At 39.4% G+C, this 16,947-nt stretch overlaps 1 protein-coding gene across 1 annotated transcript in view; it reads right to left on the reverse strand.

Moving 5' to 3' along the window:
- The window catches only part of EFHC2 (EF-hand domain containing 2), a 280,790-nt gene that overhangs the window by 253,670 nt on the left and 10,173 nt on the right, over nucleotides 1-16,947 (reverse strand).

Raw genomic sequence — 16,947 nt, forward strand, 5'->3', positions numbered from 1 at the left:
AAGGAGAAAAAAATAAAGTAAAAAGCACATAGCAGAGAACAAAAGAAAAGCTAGAAGGAAGAAAAGCTAAACAGCTTTGAAAACAATGTGTAGTATTTATCATATAGGTTTTCTTGAAATGGAAATTTATTATTTTATATTGAATCCTCTCTTACATTCTGCTGTGTACATGGAATTTTTTTTTCCTTTTCTTTTTTTGTATTTAAATTTAAAATGAATGTAACATTTACTAATAAATAAATAAAGATTTTTCTAAAAGGGACTTGTAAGTAACAGCATTAGAAAGCTAGCCTCTTAGTGTCGCATCTAGAAGCCTAAGGGGAGATAATATTCAGCTACCCTCTAGGAACCTCACCACATTGTAATTGGGAGAATTCCATCTGGGGAGTGGTCTTGAAGAAGGTAACATCAGGTGTGCAAAACTGGTGACCCAAAGAATGGTGAAAAAGGGAACTGAAACAGGGAAGTTTGGGGCGGAGAATTAGTTCTGTTTTGGACATGCTGAGTATATGAGACATCTGATTTGAAATGTCTAATACATAGTTGGTGATAGAAGACTAGACTGCAGGAGAGAGGACTAGGTGTGGACATATATCTGAAAGTCATCAAAAAGATAATTAAGGCCATGTGAGCTGAAGAGATCACCAAAAAAGAAAGGGGTAGAGGAAGAACAGAACCCAAACAGAGGTCTGAAGTTCACTTACAATTAGAAGGAAAGAAAAGTCTAGAAGGAAATAGCAAACCACTCCAGTATCTTTGCCAAGAAAAGTCTAGAAAAGTCCTTTTTAGATAATATTTATTATAAAATAAAGGAATCTCTGCATGAAAGTGATTGCTGTGTAAACTGCAAAGTACTGTAAAAATGTGAGCTATTAAGCTGTCATTATTAGCATTCCTCTTTCTATTACTAATTAACTATGAATCTTTGGGCAAGTCAATTCAACTCAGTTTCCACAGAAGCAAAACTGAGAGGGTAAGGCCGTTAAACTAGACGTTCTCCGAGGTGAATTCTACCTCTAAAACTGTATGAAACAAACAAAAATCTAAGATGACCTTGGATGCATTGTATACACTATTAAGTATGACCTTCCTAGCACATAAAATATGAATGAGAAAAAAGACAAAACTATGTTGAAATGAGAAGGAAGTGATTCCATACAACTAATAAAATATATGACTCCAACTCATTCTGGGGTGAACACTTTTTAAGATACCAGATTGGTCTGAGTGAGAAAATAAAGATTAAATTGAAGGCAACATGGTTGTTGCGATTGTCCTTCATTCTCAAAGAGAACCAAGACATCAGGGAGATGATGACAAGATTTGCAGTTGACTTTGATTTGAGTCAGGGAAGGCTGTGCAAGGTCACCAACCTCACTTTCTCCTTCAGAGCCTTCTGGGTGGAATGGCCTGATATTCACCAGGATGACTGGAGACAACCTAGGATGCAGTGGGGGACGCTGGCCCTTTCACGCTAAAGCCTTTTCAGGTTCTCACTTTGAGTGAGGTAACGCCTATTCAGTGAATAGGCCTTTTTAAGAGCCAAGATGGCAGCTGGAAAACAGAGACTAGTGTGAGCTCCCTGCTGAGTCCCTCCAAAAACCTATAAAAAATGGCTCTGAACCAATTCTAGAACTGCAGAACCCACAAAACAGGAGAGGGAAGCAGGGCTCCAGCCCAGGACAGCCTGGATGGTCTCTGGGTGAGGTCTATCCCACATGGAGCTGGGACCTGGGAGCTGGGAGCGGAGAGGAGCAGAGCCCAGCGTGAGCGGCGTGGACCAACCAGACCAGGAGCCGGGCGGAGCGGGCCCTAGCGCCCTGAATCAGTGAGCTGTGGCAGTTACCAGACTTCTCAACTCACAAACACCAAAGACAACAGAGAAGGTTAGTGGGAAAAGCTGCGGGAGTGGAAGGAGTTGGAGTGGAAGGAGTTCGAGGTTCGGCCACCACCCCTGGGGCAGGGGAGGTGGGGCAGCTACAGCTGCAGTTGCTTCCAGCCCCAGGCCCACCGGGTGGGAGGAATTAAGTGGTGGATCAGATCAGGAGTGCACAGCCTGCTGAAGATCTAAGCACAGTCCGGGTTGGGGGTTCTTGGGGAAGGAGGAGTGCTTGTGTGGCAGAGCTGGTGCATCCCTGCCAAACGTGGAACATAGAACTCTTTAGTCTACAAGCAGTTAGACCCCACTGAAAAACTCAAGGGTCAAGTTAGTTGGTTGGGAATATGGCCAGGCATCAGAAATGCACCCAGATTCAGTCTCGGACTTTGGATTCTTTCTTTGGTGACAAAGAAGACCAAAACATACAGCCTAAAGAAGTCAACAAAGTGCAAGAGCCTACACCAAAAGCCTCCAAGAAAAACATGAACTGGTCCCAGGCCATGGAAGAGCTCAAAAAGGATTTGGAAAAGCAAGTTAGAGAAGTAGAGGAAAAATTGGGAAGAGAAATGAGAAGGATGCGAGAAAACCATGAAAAACAAGTCAATGGAGACCCAAAAAAATACTGAAAAATACACGGAAGAAAACAACACCTTAAAAAATAGACTAACTCAAATGGCAAAATGGCTCCAAAGAGCCAATGAGGAGAAGAATGCCTTGAAAGGCAGAATTAGCCAAATGGAAAAGGAGGTCCAAAAGACCACTGAAGAAAATACTACTTTAAAAATTAGACTGGAGCAAGTGGAAGCTAGTGACTTTATGAGAAATCAAGATATTATAAAACAGAACTAAAGGAATGAAAAAATGGAAGACAATGTCAAATATCTCATTGGAAAAACCACTGACCTGGAAAATAGATCCAGGAGAGAGAATTTAAAAATTATTGGACTACCTGAAAGCCATGATCAAAAAAAAGCCTAGATATCATCTTTCAAGAAATTATCAAGGAGAACTGCCCTGATATTCTAGAGCCACAGGGCACAATAGAAATTGAAAGAATCCATCGCCTCCTCAAATAGATCCCAAAAAGAAATCTCCTAGGAATATTGTCACCAAATTCCAGAGCTCCCTGATCAAGGAGAAAATACTGCAAGAAGCCAGAAAGAAACAATTTGAATATTGTGGAAACACAATCAGAATGATCCAAGATCTGGCAGCTTCTACATTAAGAGATCGAAGGGCTTGGAATACGATATTCCGGAGGTCAATGGAGCTAGGATTAAAACCTAGAATCACCTACCCAGCAAAACTGAGTATCATGCTCCAAGGCAAAATATGGATTTTCAATAAAATAGAGGACTTTCAAGCTTTCTCAGTGAAAAGACCAGAGCTGAATAGAAAATTTGACTTCAAACACAAAAATCAAGAGAAGCATGAAAAGGTAATCAAGAAAAAGAAATTGCAAGGGACTTACTAAAGTTGAACTGTTTTATTTACATTCCTACATGGAAAGATGACGTGTGTGATTCATGAGACCTCAGTATTAGGGTAGCTGAAGAGAATATGCATATATATATATATGTTTATGTATATACATATACATATAAGTGAATGTGTATGTATGTATATATGTATGTGTATATATATATATATATATATATATATAGAGAGAGAGAGAGAGAGAGAGAGAGAGAGAGAAAGAGAGAGAGAGAGAGACAGACAGACAGACAGAGAGAGAGAGAGCAGACACAGGGTGAGCTGAAGATGAAGGGAAGATATCTAAAAGAAATAAAATCAAATTAAGGATTGAGAGAGGAATATATTGAGAGAGGGAGATAGGGAGAGATAGAATGGGGTAAATTATCTCACATAAAGGTGGCAAGAGGAAGCAGTTCTGTGGGAGGAGGGGAGAGGGCAGGTGAGGGGGGAATGAGTGAATCTTGCTCTCATCAGATTTGGCCTGAGGAGGGAATATTCAATTGGGTATCTTAGCCCACAGGAAAGAAGAGGGAAGAAGATAAAAAAGGGGGGGATGATGGAGGGGAGGGCAGATGGGGGTGGTGATAATCAAAAACAAACACTTTCAAAAGGGGACAGGGTCAAGGGAGAAAATTCAATAAAGGGGGATGGGTTAGTAAGGAGCAAAATATAGTTAGTCTTTCACAACATGAGTATTGTGGAACGGTTATACATAATGATACATATGTGGCCTATGTTGAATTACTTGACTTCTTAGGGAGGGTGGGTGGGAAGGGAAGAGGGGAGAGAATTTGGAACTCAAAGTTTTAAAAACAGATGTTCAAAAACAAACAAAAAAAAAAGTTTTTGCATAGCAACTAGAAAATAAGATACACAGGCAATGGGGCATAGAAATTTATCTTGCCCTACAAGAAAGGAAGGGAAAAGGGGATGGGAGGGGAGTGGGGTGACAGAAGGGAGGGCTGACTGGGGAATAGGGCAACCAGAATATACGCCATCTTGGAGTGGGGGGGAGGGTAGAAATGGGGAAAAAATTTGTAATTCAAACTCTTGTGAAAATCAATGCTGAAAACTAAATATGTTAAATAAATAAATTTAAAATTAAAAAAAAAAGAACTCAGGGAAAGAGAGAAATGCTGGCTTGGACTTCATTCCCCAGTGTCAAAATCCATGTAATAAAAAAAACATGAAATAAAAGGTAGTTTCTAGAAAAGAAAAAGAAATTAATCAATGGATTATCCCTTTAATCAAAACTCAAAAAAAAAAAATCAAACTGGGAGGGGAAGACCCTCACAGTTCCTGGCCAAAAGAGAAACAGTTAGTATATTCAAAAACAAAAACCAAAAAACCTGGCTGTAATAACAACTCCCCCAGGAGGAATTCCATAACCACTTCTAAGCAGGAAAATGAAGATCTCAGCACTCTACCAGCCAAGCTTTTTACACAGCAGAGTTACCATACCAATGTAATGGGGGTTGGATTGGGATACATCCTACCGCGCATGTGTGGGGAATGGGACTGAAGTGGAATCCCCATGGGATGTGCCCTGAGCTGCTCAGGCTGTTTCCAGGTGGTTGTATGTAATGAAGCAATTTAGGATTTGGACACTTTGGGATAATGAAGCCATTCCTTTACAGGTCCCTTGATCTCATAATGGAGGCAAGGCGTGTCTACACCAAGCAGATTGGTCCCTGATACAGGAAGAGCTACCCACTCCGTAGTCTTTAAAAGGAGGACACTCTCCCTTCCTTTCTCCAGAACAAATACTATGCAAGCCAACCTCTCTGGGATTTTCCATGAGAGAAAATCCACGTTCCCCCACCTTGGCTACATGAAAGATGTGCACAGACAGCAGAAAGCACATGCCCTGCCTATGAAATCTTGAGTCCAGCTCTTGGGGCTGCTTCTGCTGTTCTATTTCTCTCATGGGTACAGGTGACTGAGCAGCCATCCTGAGACGTACAATTCCAGACTAGGTGCTCAAATGGTGTCAGATGAACTCTGGGAGGAGCCCTTAACAACTGCCAGAATGTTACTTGGAGAAAATGACCAACGGCAGAAGGATGAGTCCAAATCCCTGGCCTGGCCTGCCAGAAGACATGTCCCGAAGGGAACAGCTTGAATAGTACAATGCTGAGGTAAAAGTGAAATACCAATGCAGTAGTCGTGCAAAATACATCATATATTTATGTATGTATCATATAGTTATACAAAAATCAAAACTCCCCAATATAAAAATAATGCGCAAGAGGTAAAGCAATTGAAGTTGCTTCCACAGGCCAAGGTACCAATAATCCTAATAAGGCAACAAATGGATGAATTAATGGCAGAGAAAGATAATCCTCAGTTCTTAATGCTCTCACTCAGCATCCCCTTCCTCTACCAGCAGCCACACTTTCAGTCATTCCTGACTCTTCAGGACACCTTGGCAAAGATACTGGAGTGGTTTGCTATTTCCTTCTCCAGCTCATATTACAGACAAGGAAACTGAGGCAAGCAAGGTTAAGTGACTTGCCCAGGGTCACACAGCTGGTACCTGAGGTGGGATTTGAACTCATGAAGTCTTTCTAACTTCAGTCCTGGCACTCTATCCACAGCGCCACCTAGCTGCCCCAGTTATAAGTTACCGCTGCAGTTTTTTTGTCAATGTGCACCTGTGACTGTGATTTTTATAGAATGTCTGATGCAGAGGGCATAAACAGCTGTTCTGTAATTGATTTACATTGTACTTTGAACGACTTTCCACTCCTTACTTCAGGCAAGTCTCAACACAAGCCAAACTTAAGCTTTAAGTAATTCTTTCTGGGGTAGTGGTATGAAGAAGCAGAGAGTTCAAGAGAGAGAACCTGAACCCCTATCTTTTGGGGCTCAGAACCCCCACCCCAGGACTGAACTCCATCTAGGTACATGAGTCAAGAACTAGAGGCCTCTTAAAAAGGTAGCCCCACTCCACATCCAGAAAAAAAACCATGGAGTCAGAATGCAGAACAAAGCCGACTCTTTTCTGTTTTGTTTTCTTTCTCATGGTTTCTCCCATTCCTTATAATTCTTCTATGCAACATGACTAATGTGGAAATGTGTTCAACAGGAATGTATTGTACAGCCCACATCAGACTGCAAGCCATCTTGGGGAGGGGAGAGGGGAGAAAATGTAAAACTCATGGAAATGAATGTTGAAAACTAAAAATAAATAAATAAATTAGGGGAAGGGGGAAGGCACCTCCACCAAATGCATCAACAATTTGGTATTGTACTGTTACTCCAAAATATGGCATGTGGCCATGTAGGTGTCCAGGTATGCTTAAAATTGATAAAACCCTTCTTCTACCTCCAAATTCTAATGACAACTACCTAAAAAATAGTTCGCTTTGCTCACCCTGATGCTTTATGACTGAGGTAAGCCTTCAATTTCCTCTTATAGAACCACTGCCTTGGAAATACAAAAGCTTCACAATATTAAGGATTTTTGGAAATCACCTTGTTGGATAACATGAAATGTCTTATTCTAGTGATTTAAGAGAGAGGAAAGGAGCTTAAGGAAAGACAAGAGAGGAAGTAAGGAAAAGAAGAAGAGAAAAAAGAGGGAAAAGACTATGTGTGTGGTCCTAGCTGACAGGTTTGCAGAGAATAGGAAAACATGTATGTCATTCTTGAAATCCTGAGACATGGAATTCACTGCTGTTAAAATAAGAAACATTTTGTTCTACAACAGTCATAAGATCATAAGACTTATCTCTTGTTACAAGAGACCTCTCATGAAATAGGTAGAATTCTGTGGACAAAGTCATCCCCAGAAAGATGTAAAATTCTCAAAAATGAAATTCCGAAAAAAAAAAACTGTGATGAGAAGAAACGCTGGCATGAGTTATAAACAGAACTAATGTGGCCACACGGAGATCTTAACAGAAAATTTAGATTTCAAAAAGTTATGCACAGAAAATGAAAGCAAGGTCAGGTAACAGAGAATGCATCCAAAAATATGGCCTATTATAATAAGAACAGCTTGGGTAGCGCTGATGCTAAAATGAACTGAGGTTTACAAGGAAAGCTACAAAAAGGAAGTGTCAACTACACTGGGGAGAAGTAGAAGTTCAAATAAGGAATAAGACAACTTACTGTGGTTCAAAGGGAGGGGATAACTGTCCACAGAAGATGGCTCAATGGAGGATGGATGGAAACGTGAGAGACTAGAGTCAGGCTGACCCACCAGCTGGCTAGTGCAGTAAGTGAACCATGAGGTGATGAGGGCCTGTACTAGAGTGGTGGCAGTGTCAGAAGAGAGAAGGGATTGAATTCAAGAGATGCTGCAAAGGTGACATTGATAGGCCTTGCCAATAGATTGGGTATCGGGGATGAAAGATAGTGAAGAGTCAAGGATAACTCCTGGGTCATGAACCTGAAGGACTGGGAGGATATTGTTGCCCTCTACAGTAACAGAGAAGGTAGGAGAGGGGAAGGGTTTAAAGAGAAAGATAATAGTTCTGTTTTAGACGCATTGAGTTTAAGACGTCTATTGGACATCCAGTAGGAGATGTCTGAAAGGCAGTTGGAGATAATGAGATGAGATGTCAACATAGAAGCCACAGCAGGAAAGGTAGATTTGAGAATCATCAGCATAGAAGGCTGAAGAGATCTTCAAGAGCAGTAGTCTAGAGGGAGAAGAAAAGAGGGCCCAGGACAGAGCCATGTGGGATATTTATGATTAGTGGGAGGGATGTGGGTAAGGATCCAGCAAAGGAGACTGAGAATGAGTGGCCTGATAAGTAGAAGAAGAACCAAGAAAGAGAGTGATGTTTTGAAAACCTAGAGAAAAGAGAGAAGAAAGGGTGATCAGTGAGGTCAAAGGAGGTGGAGAGGTTGAGAAGAATAACTGGTTCACCAAAAGATAAAGATGGGGAAAAGTAGACAGAGTGGCCAGTGCAGGAGTAATAACCTGGGAGATAACTGAGCGGTCAAGGGACTAAAGGTCATAGTGTGGATGAAAAGTATGGTTTGGTAAGGGACAGCATGGGAAAAGGTAGACAGCTAATAAATTATGGGTGAAGAAGGGGATTTCAGAATTTATAAACAGGAAGGTGGTACATTTGTGGGCAATGGCAAGATCAAGGGCATGACCCTCTTTGTGTGTGGATGAGGTGGGATGGAGGACTAGTTCATGTGAAGTGAGTAGGTTGAGGAACTGGGTGACTATGGGATTTGAGGGGCAGTCAACATGTATGCTCAAGTCCCCTAATATGAGAACAGGAGTTGCGTATAAGAGAAAAATTGTGAGCCATGCACCAAATTCATTTAAGAAGAAAAGGGAATGGCCTGGAGGTCTACAGACAGCAGCTACTAAGATTTTGACTAAGTGGTAGAGACGAATTGCATGCATCTCAAAGGAACAGAGTTTACTGAATGATGAAGGTAGGGAGAAACCCTGGAAGTGGTCATAGGGAAAGAAGACTATGGAGGGCTGATGATCAGAGGAAGGTCTCACTCCTCTTCTCACCTGAGACTGGATGGAGACCAGGCAATGCAGCAAGAAATGTTAGACTCTTGGTTCATGGGGAAGTTACTATGGGGCAGATGGAAGTCTCCCAGCCCTACATCACCTCCTTGTTGCCTTCCTTTAGGGAACATACATACAGCAGGAGATGAAAGGTGCCCATCAGAGAGAAATAAGAGAAGAGGGCCGATGACAGAGCCCTAAGGGATACCCTCAGATAGATGATGGCACAAAGATGATCATCCAGGAAAAGAAAATTTCAGTGAGTGAGTAAATAAGTGAATGGAAGAAAAAATTATTAATCACTTTCTTTGTGCCAAGTACTGGGATACAAAAAGAAAGGGGATAGAGAGTCTCTACTCTCAAAGAGTTTACATTCTAATTAAGGGAACTAGAATAGATAGGAGGTTTCACAGATGAAAAGGACCAATGGCCCAATTGGAATGGGAGCTCCTGGAGAGCAGAAAATGTCTCATTTTTCTATTTGTATTATATATGCAAATAAATCATAGAGATAGGAGGAGAACCAGAAGAGAGCAAGGTGATTAATACCATAGAAGGAGATTATTCAGAAAGGGAAAGCCCACAGTTTAAAATATTGCAGAAATGTCAAGGATAAAGACTAAAAAAGGCAATTGAACTTGATAATTAAAAGGTTCCTGGTCTCCATTATGAGAGCAATTTCAGGCCAGTGGTGGAGCCACAAATCATATTTGTAGGAGTTGAGAAGTGACTGGGAGATGAGTCAAAGAAAGCAGTGAGCACAGATACTTTGTTTTGTTTTCCTAGAAGTTTAGCTGTGAAAAGAAAAACACGTCTGAAAAAGATCTGGAGATTTTAGTGAACCACAAGCTTACTCTGATTACCATCTTCCAGTACTTGAAAGGCTATCAAAAGGAAACACAGTTCTTTTGTACTTGCCTTCCTCCAGGCCCCAAAGGACTTTATCAAAGTGCAATGAATTTTTAAAAATTTTTTTTTGTTTCTTCTTTCTCATGGTTTCTTCCGTTGGTTTTGATTCTTCTTTACATATTACACCATGTCTTGGGGGTGGGGGGAGAAATGGGGAGAAAATTTGGAACTCATAATCTTATGGAAAAGAATGCTGAAAACTAAAACTAAATTTTTAAAAAGTGAAATGAATTTATTGCAGCATTTTTACCATAGATTTAAAACTGGAGTTGACCTTAGAAGTCTAGTCCAACCCCACCACTTTGCAAATGAGGAAACTGACACACAGAGAGGTTAAGTGATTGCCAAGATCACACAGTACGTCACACGATCATATGGTGATTTGCCAAGACCACATAGTACATCGTATGATCATACGGTGATCTGCCAAGATCATACAAGCCCTCTGATTCTAAAGGTTGTATGCATTTGAATGCTGACTTGTGTTAGACTGCAAATGCTTTAGAAATTCTGTGAGGGAAAGATTGCTGAGGGGTTGGGGGGAAAGGGGAGTCAAAATTTTGTAAAGACAGTCAGAAACACCATGCAGATTTTGGCAGGCGGTAAGGAGGCTGGAATAACCAGTAAAGGGTTCAAGAAGGAGCAGAGGATTCTGGGAGCAGTCAGTCAGTCTACAAGCATTTATTACTTGCTTTCTAAATGCCAAGCTAAGTGTGCGTAGCGTTGGGAATACAATGAAAGGCAAAAACCGAAGATGATCCTAGTTCTCAAGGAGCTCACAGTCTAATTGGGGAGAAAACATGTAAAAAGCTATGTACAAACAAGATGTGTAGAGGTTATATTGAAGATAATCTCAGAAGGAAGGCATTAAAATTAATGATTTATGGGAAACGCTTCTTGCAGGAGATAGGATTTTAGCTGGGGCTTGAAGGAAGCCGGGGAAGCCTGAAGGTAGAGATGAGGAGGGAGAATATTCCAGACATGTGGGGCGGGGGCAGGGGGAAGTGGAGGGGGTGGGAATAGCCAGAGAAAATGCTCAAATTTGGGAGATTGATTGTATAGTACAAAGAACAGCATGGAGGCCGGTGGAAGATAAAGTTAAATAAAAAATAAAAATAAATTTTAAAAAGTGGAACCAGGTGATGTAGAATCTTGATTGTTAATTTGAGATGTTTCAATTCAATTCAGTTTAATGAGCATTTATTAAGTGTATTGCTTGGACTCTGGAGATAGAAAGATAAAAAGTAAACAATACCTGCCCTTCATAAACTTAATTTTTTTTTGAATGGCTCAGGAAGCAGCTCCAGGCATCTTTGAACAGCCCTTCCCATCTGGGTCCAAATTTAATGGGCAATAGAGAGCTCTGTAGGTCAATTGCATTTTCCAGTAAAAATATAACCCAGTGATTTAGAAGCAGAATTTCTGATAAAGAGATTTCTCCTAGTATAAAGGTCTCACTATATAATGACTGACAACTCTATAATTATACTATAATTTGTAGTCAAACAAAATCAAAGGTGGGCTATTCGACAAAGCACATGATAAAATCAACTTTTAATTTATACATTTCTCACATTCAGTGATTTGCCTACATATATAAATAACATTTATAATGGAGAGTCTTGTATAAAGGCCTAATTAAACAATTTTTCTTAATTACATATTTTGTCTCTTGAAAAAAAATTAGTAAGTAGGGAATGCATCCAGTGATTCATCTCCACAGCATCACAGAATTTTGAGAATTGGCAAGGACCTGAGCCAGGACCTAATCCAACCCAAACACGAAAAGAAAGCCTAGTACGGCTTATCTGACAAGGAGTCAACCACCCTCAGCTTGAAGACCTCCAAAGAAAGGAAACCCACTAAGTCTTTCAGGAGGGAAGGAATGAGTATTTATAGAGCACCTACTATGTGCCAGGCACTGTGCTAAGGTACTTTTATAAATATTATCTCATCTGATCCTTTAGAAGCAGCACATTCCTCTTCTAGAGGATTCTAATTAGGAAGTCTTTCCTGACATTAAGCCTAAATTTGCTTCTTAGACGCTTCCACCCACTGTTCCTGGTTCTGTCCTCTGAGGTCAAATAGAAGAAAGCTAATTAATCCCTCTTTCATATCAGAGCTTTTCAAATACTTCAAGATAATTATCACTCATTTTGTGGCAGCTAGGTGGGTAGTGGGTAGAATAGCAGGCCTAGAGTCAAGAAGACCCCTCTCCCCTGAATTTAAATCTGGCCTCAGACATTTACTGGCCATGTGACCCCGGGCAAGTCCCTTAACCCTGTTTGCCTCAGTTTTCCTCATCTGTAAAATAAGCTGGAAAAGGAAGTGGCAAGCCACTCCAGCATCTTTGCCAAGAAAATCCCAAATAGGTCACGAAGAGTTGGACACACCTGAACAACAATAACAACACTCATGCCTTTCCCCTGTCTTGAGTTACCTCTTCTAGGGAATAAACAGCCCTGGTCCCTTCGGCTGATCCTCCTACGATGTGGACTCCAGGCCTTCTTGCTCCCCTCTGTCCTTTTCTCATCTTATCAATGTCCTTCTTGAACTGTGGTTCCCAGAACAGTACACAGTAGTCCAGATAAGATCTGATAAGGCCAGAGTTCAGAGGAACTCTTACCTACTTAGTCCTGGAAGCCATGGCTCTCTCAGTGGAATCACGATCCCCAGCTTCTGTTGGCCACAGCATCTTACTGCTGATTCTATTTGGGCTCAAAGTCCACTAAAAACTTAGATCTTTCTTTTTTTCTTCAGAAACACTACAATCTATTATCTCTTCTTAGCAATGCAAGGATCCAAGACAACTCCAAAGGACTCATGATGGAAAATGCTGCCCACATCCAGAAAAAGAACTATGGAGTCTGAATGCAGATTGGGGCACAATATTTGCTCTTTTTTCTTCTCTTTTTGTTTGTTTCTTCTTTCTCGTGGTTTCTCCCATTGGTTCTAATTTTTCTTTACAACATGACTAATGTGAAAATAGGTTCAATATGAATGTATATGTACAGCCTATGTCAAATTACATGCCCTCTTGGGGTGGGGGGAGGGGAGAGAAGGGGAGAAAATTTGGAACTAAAAATCTTATGGAAGTAAATGTTGATAACTAAAAATAAATAAATATTTTTTTAAAAAACACTACAGTCTAACCACGTCTCCCTCATCTTATGAAGTTGACTTTTTGAACCTAAATGTAGAATTTATATCCATCCCTTCTGAATTTCTAATTATTAGTTGTCATATCCATTATTAGTGCCAACTTAAGTTTTTTTTTTAATGTACAGAAAGCAGAAGTAAGATCAGGTAAGTGATGATGGATATAAAAGTGTGGCCTGGTCCTATAAAAACAGCATCAGAAGTGCTAAAGCTGGGAAATCAGCTGCAGTTGACACAAGGGAAATGAGGAAAAACAAAAAGAGTTGTTTTTTAATGCTATCCTGGGAGAAAAAATGGGGAACCAATGAAAGGACAGGAGCTTTGCTTGGGGTGGATAGGAGGAAAACTAACAACAGAGGGAAGGAACAGCTGTTCAAGTCTTATCTTCCTTCTGTTTTCTATGCTAAAGAGTATGACACTTGCCCTGGAAAAGAAAGGACACCAATGGCCAAGGGGGAATTGGTACCCAAGAGAAGTAAGGAGAGGATGCTAAGAGAGCACTTCATTGACCTTGAGGAATTTAAGTCACCTGATCCAGTTCAATTATATGCACAGGCTCCAAAAGAAGTGGAAAATGAATGCTGGGCCATTTAGAGTAAAATTTGAAAGAATGAGGAAAATGGGTACTACAAGGCTATTATCTTGATTTAAAAAAAAACCACCACCAAATAGGAAAGAATGTGCCAACTATAAGCCAACTGTAAGAGTTTGAATTGGATTCCTTGAAAAATTCTAGAACAGATCACTAAAAAGATGACTGGCCAGAGTAGGAAGAGGTGATTACCAAGAGCCACCATGACTTCAACAAGAACATTTCAGGCCACTTATATTTTAGCAAGCCTTTTTTTTTAGTTTACAACACTTAGTTCTACATGTTCTTGAGTTTCAAATTTTCTTCCCTTCCCTCCCTGTCTCCCCCACCCCCCGCCAAAATGGCATACAGTCAGATGTGATTCTACATAAACCTTCACATTAAATTTATTTACACAATAATCAAGTAGCAAAGAAGAATTATGACCAATGGAATGAATCATGAGACAGGAGAAACAAAACCAAAAAAGAAGAGAACAAAAAGAGAGCAAACAGTTTGCCTCAGTCTGCATTCAGACTCCACAGTTCTTTCTCTGGATGTAGCTAGCTTTTTCCATCATGAGTCCTTTGGAGCTGTCTTTGAGCAATACAAGTATTGCTGAGAATAGCCAAGTTTATCAAAGTTAGTCATCACAGAATCAATATGTCTGTGGTTGTGTAGAATGTTCTCCTGGCTCTGCTCCTCTCACTCAGCATTATATCATGTAGGTTTTTCTGGGTTATTATGAAGTCCGTATCTTCCCCATTTCCTTTAGTACAATAGCATTTCATTACATTCATATACCACAACTTGTTCAGCCATTCCCCAGTTGATGGGCATCCCCTTGATTTCCAATTCTTTGCCACCACAAAAAGAGCTGCTATGAATATTTTTGTACATATGGGTCCCTTTCCCACTTGTGTGATCTCTTCGGGATATAGCCCTAGAAGTGGTATTGCTGGGTCAAAAAAAATTTTATAGCCCTTTGGGCATAGTTCCAAATGCTCTCCAAAATGGCTGGATCTATTCACAACTCCACCAACAATGTATTTATGTTCCAATTTTCCCACATTCTCTACAGCATTTATCATTTTCTGTTTTGTCATGTTAGCCAATGTGACAGGAGAGAAGTAGTACCTAAAAATTGTTTGGATTTGCATTTCTCTAATAAATAGTGATTTACAGCATTTTTTCATATGCCTATAGATATCTTTAATTTTTTCCTCTGAAGACTGCCTGTTCATATCTTTTGACCATTTCTCAATTGGGGAATGGCTTTTAACCCTATATATTTGGCTCAGTTCCCTGTATATTTTAGATATGAGGCCTTTTTCAGAGGCATTGGTTGTAAAGATTTTCTCCCAATTTTCTGCTTCCCTCCTAATCTTTGCTGTATTGGTTTTGTTTATATAAAAACTTTTCAGTTTAACATAATCAAAATTATCCATTTTGCATTTTGTAATGCTCTCTATCTCTTCTTGGGTCATGAATTCTTCCCTTTCCCATAAATCTGTCAGGTAAACTATTCCCTGCTCTCCCAAACTGCTTATAGTATCAGCCTTTATTCCTAAATCATAAACCCATTATGACTTTATTTTGGTATATGGCGTAAAATATTGGTCTATGTCCAGTTTCTGCCAAGCCATTTTCCAATTTTCCCAGCAGTTTTTGTGGAATAGTGAATTCTTAGCCCAGAAGCTAAATTCTTTGGGTTATCAAAGAGTAGATTGCTATAGTTGTTGACTACTGCACCTTGTGTACTTAACCTATTCCACCAATCTACCACTCTGTTTCTTAGCCAGTACCAGGTACTTTTGATGAATGCTGCTTTATAGTACAGTTTGATATATGGTATGGCTAGGCCACCATCCCTAGCATTTCTTTTCATTAAATCCCTTGATATTCTGGACTTTTTGTTCTTCCAGATGAATTTTGTTATTATTTTATCCAGCTCTGTAAAATAATTTTTAGTCATTCGATTGGTATGGCACTGAATAAGTAAATTAATTTAGGTAAAATTGTCATTTTTATTATATTAGCTCGGCCTAACCACGAGCAACTGATGTTATTCCATTTAATTCGGTTTGACTTTATTTGTGTGAGAAGTGTTTTGTAATTGTGTTCATATAGGCCCTGGGTTTGTCTTGGCAGGTAGACTCCCAAATATTTTATAGTGTCTACAGTAACTTTAAGTGGAATTTCTTTCTATCTCTTGCTGTTGGGCTTTGTTGGTAATATATAGGAATGCTGAGGATTTGTGTGGGTTTTATATCCTGCAACTTTGCTAAAGTTGTTCATTATTTCAAGTAGTTTTTTACTTGAATCGCTAGGATTATTTACACAATAATCAAGTAGCAAAAAAGAATTATGACCAATGGAATGAATCATGAGAGAGGAGAAACAAAACCAAAAAAGAAGAGAAAAAAAGAGAGCAAATAGTTTGCCTCAGTCTGCATCCAGACTCCACAGTCTCTTTCTCTGCAAAAAGTGATAATTTAGTTTCTTCTTTGCCTATTCTAATTCCTTCAATTTCTTTTTCTTCTCTTAATGTTAAAGCTAACATTTCTAGCACCAAATTGAATAAGAGGGGTGATAATGGACATCCTTGTTTCACCCCGGATCTTCTTGGGAATGAATCTAGCTTACTAGATTCACTACACATAATGCATGCTGATGGTTTTAAGTAGATGAATCATATGGTTTCTGCTAGTTTTGTTATTGATATGATCAATTATGCTGATAGTTTTCCTAATATTGCTAATATTTTATTTAAAATTTTTGCATCTATATTCATTAGGGAAATTGGTCTATAATTTTCTTTCTCTGTTTTGAATCTTCCTGGTTTAGGTATTACAACCATATTTGTGTCATAAAGAGAATTTGGTAGGATTCCTTCTTTGCCTATTTTCCCAAATAGTCTATAAAGTATGCGAATTAATTGTTCTTTAAAGGTTTGATAGAATTCACATGTAAATCCATCTGGCCCTGGAGATTTTTTCCTAGGTAGTTCATTGATGGCTTGCTTAATTTCTTTTTCTGAGTTGGGGTTATTTAGGTAATTTACTTCTTCTGTTAACCTGAGCAATTTGTATTTTTGTAAATATTCATCCATTTCTCTAAGGTTATCAAATTTATGGGCATACAATTGGGCAAAATAATTCCTAATTATTGTTTTAATTTCCTCTTCATTGGAGGTGAATTCACCCTTTTCATTTTTAATACTGGTAATTTGGTTTTCTTCTTTTTTTAATCAAATTGACCAAGGGTTTATCAATTTTATTGATTTTTTCATAAAACAAGCTCTAAGTTTTATTTATTAGTTCAATAGTATTCTTGATTTCAATTTTATTAATCTCTCCTTTGATTTTCAGCATTTCTAATTTGGTATTTAATGGGGGACTTTCAATTTGTTCTTTTTATAGCTTTTTCAGTTGCATGTCCATTTCATTGATCTCCTTTTTA

Source organism: Trichosurus vulpecula, chromosome 2, assembly GCF_011100635.1.
Source record: "Trichosurus vulpecula isolate mTriVul1 chromosome 2, mTriVul1.pri, whole genome shotgun sequence".
NCBI lineage: Eukaryota > Metazoa > Chordata > Mammalia > Diprotodontia > Phalangeridae > Trichosurus > Trichosurus vulpecula.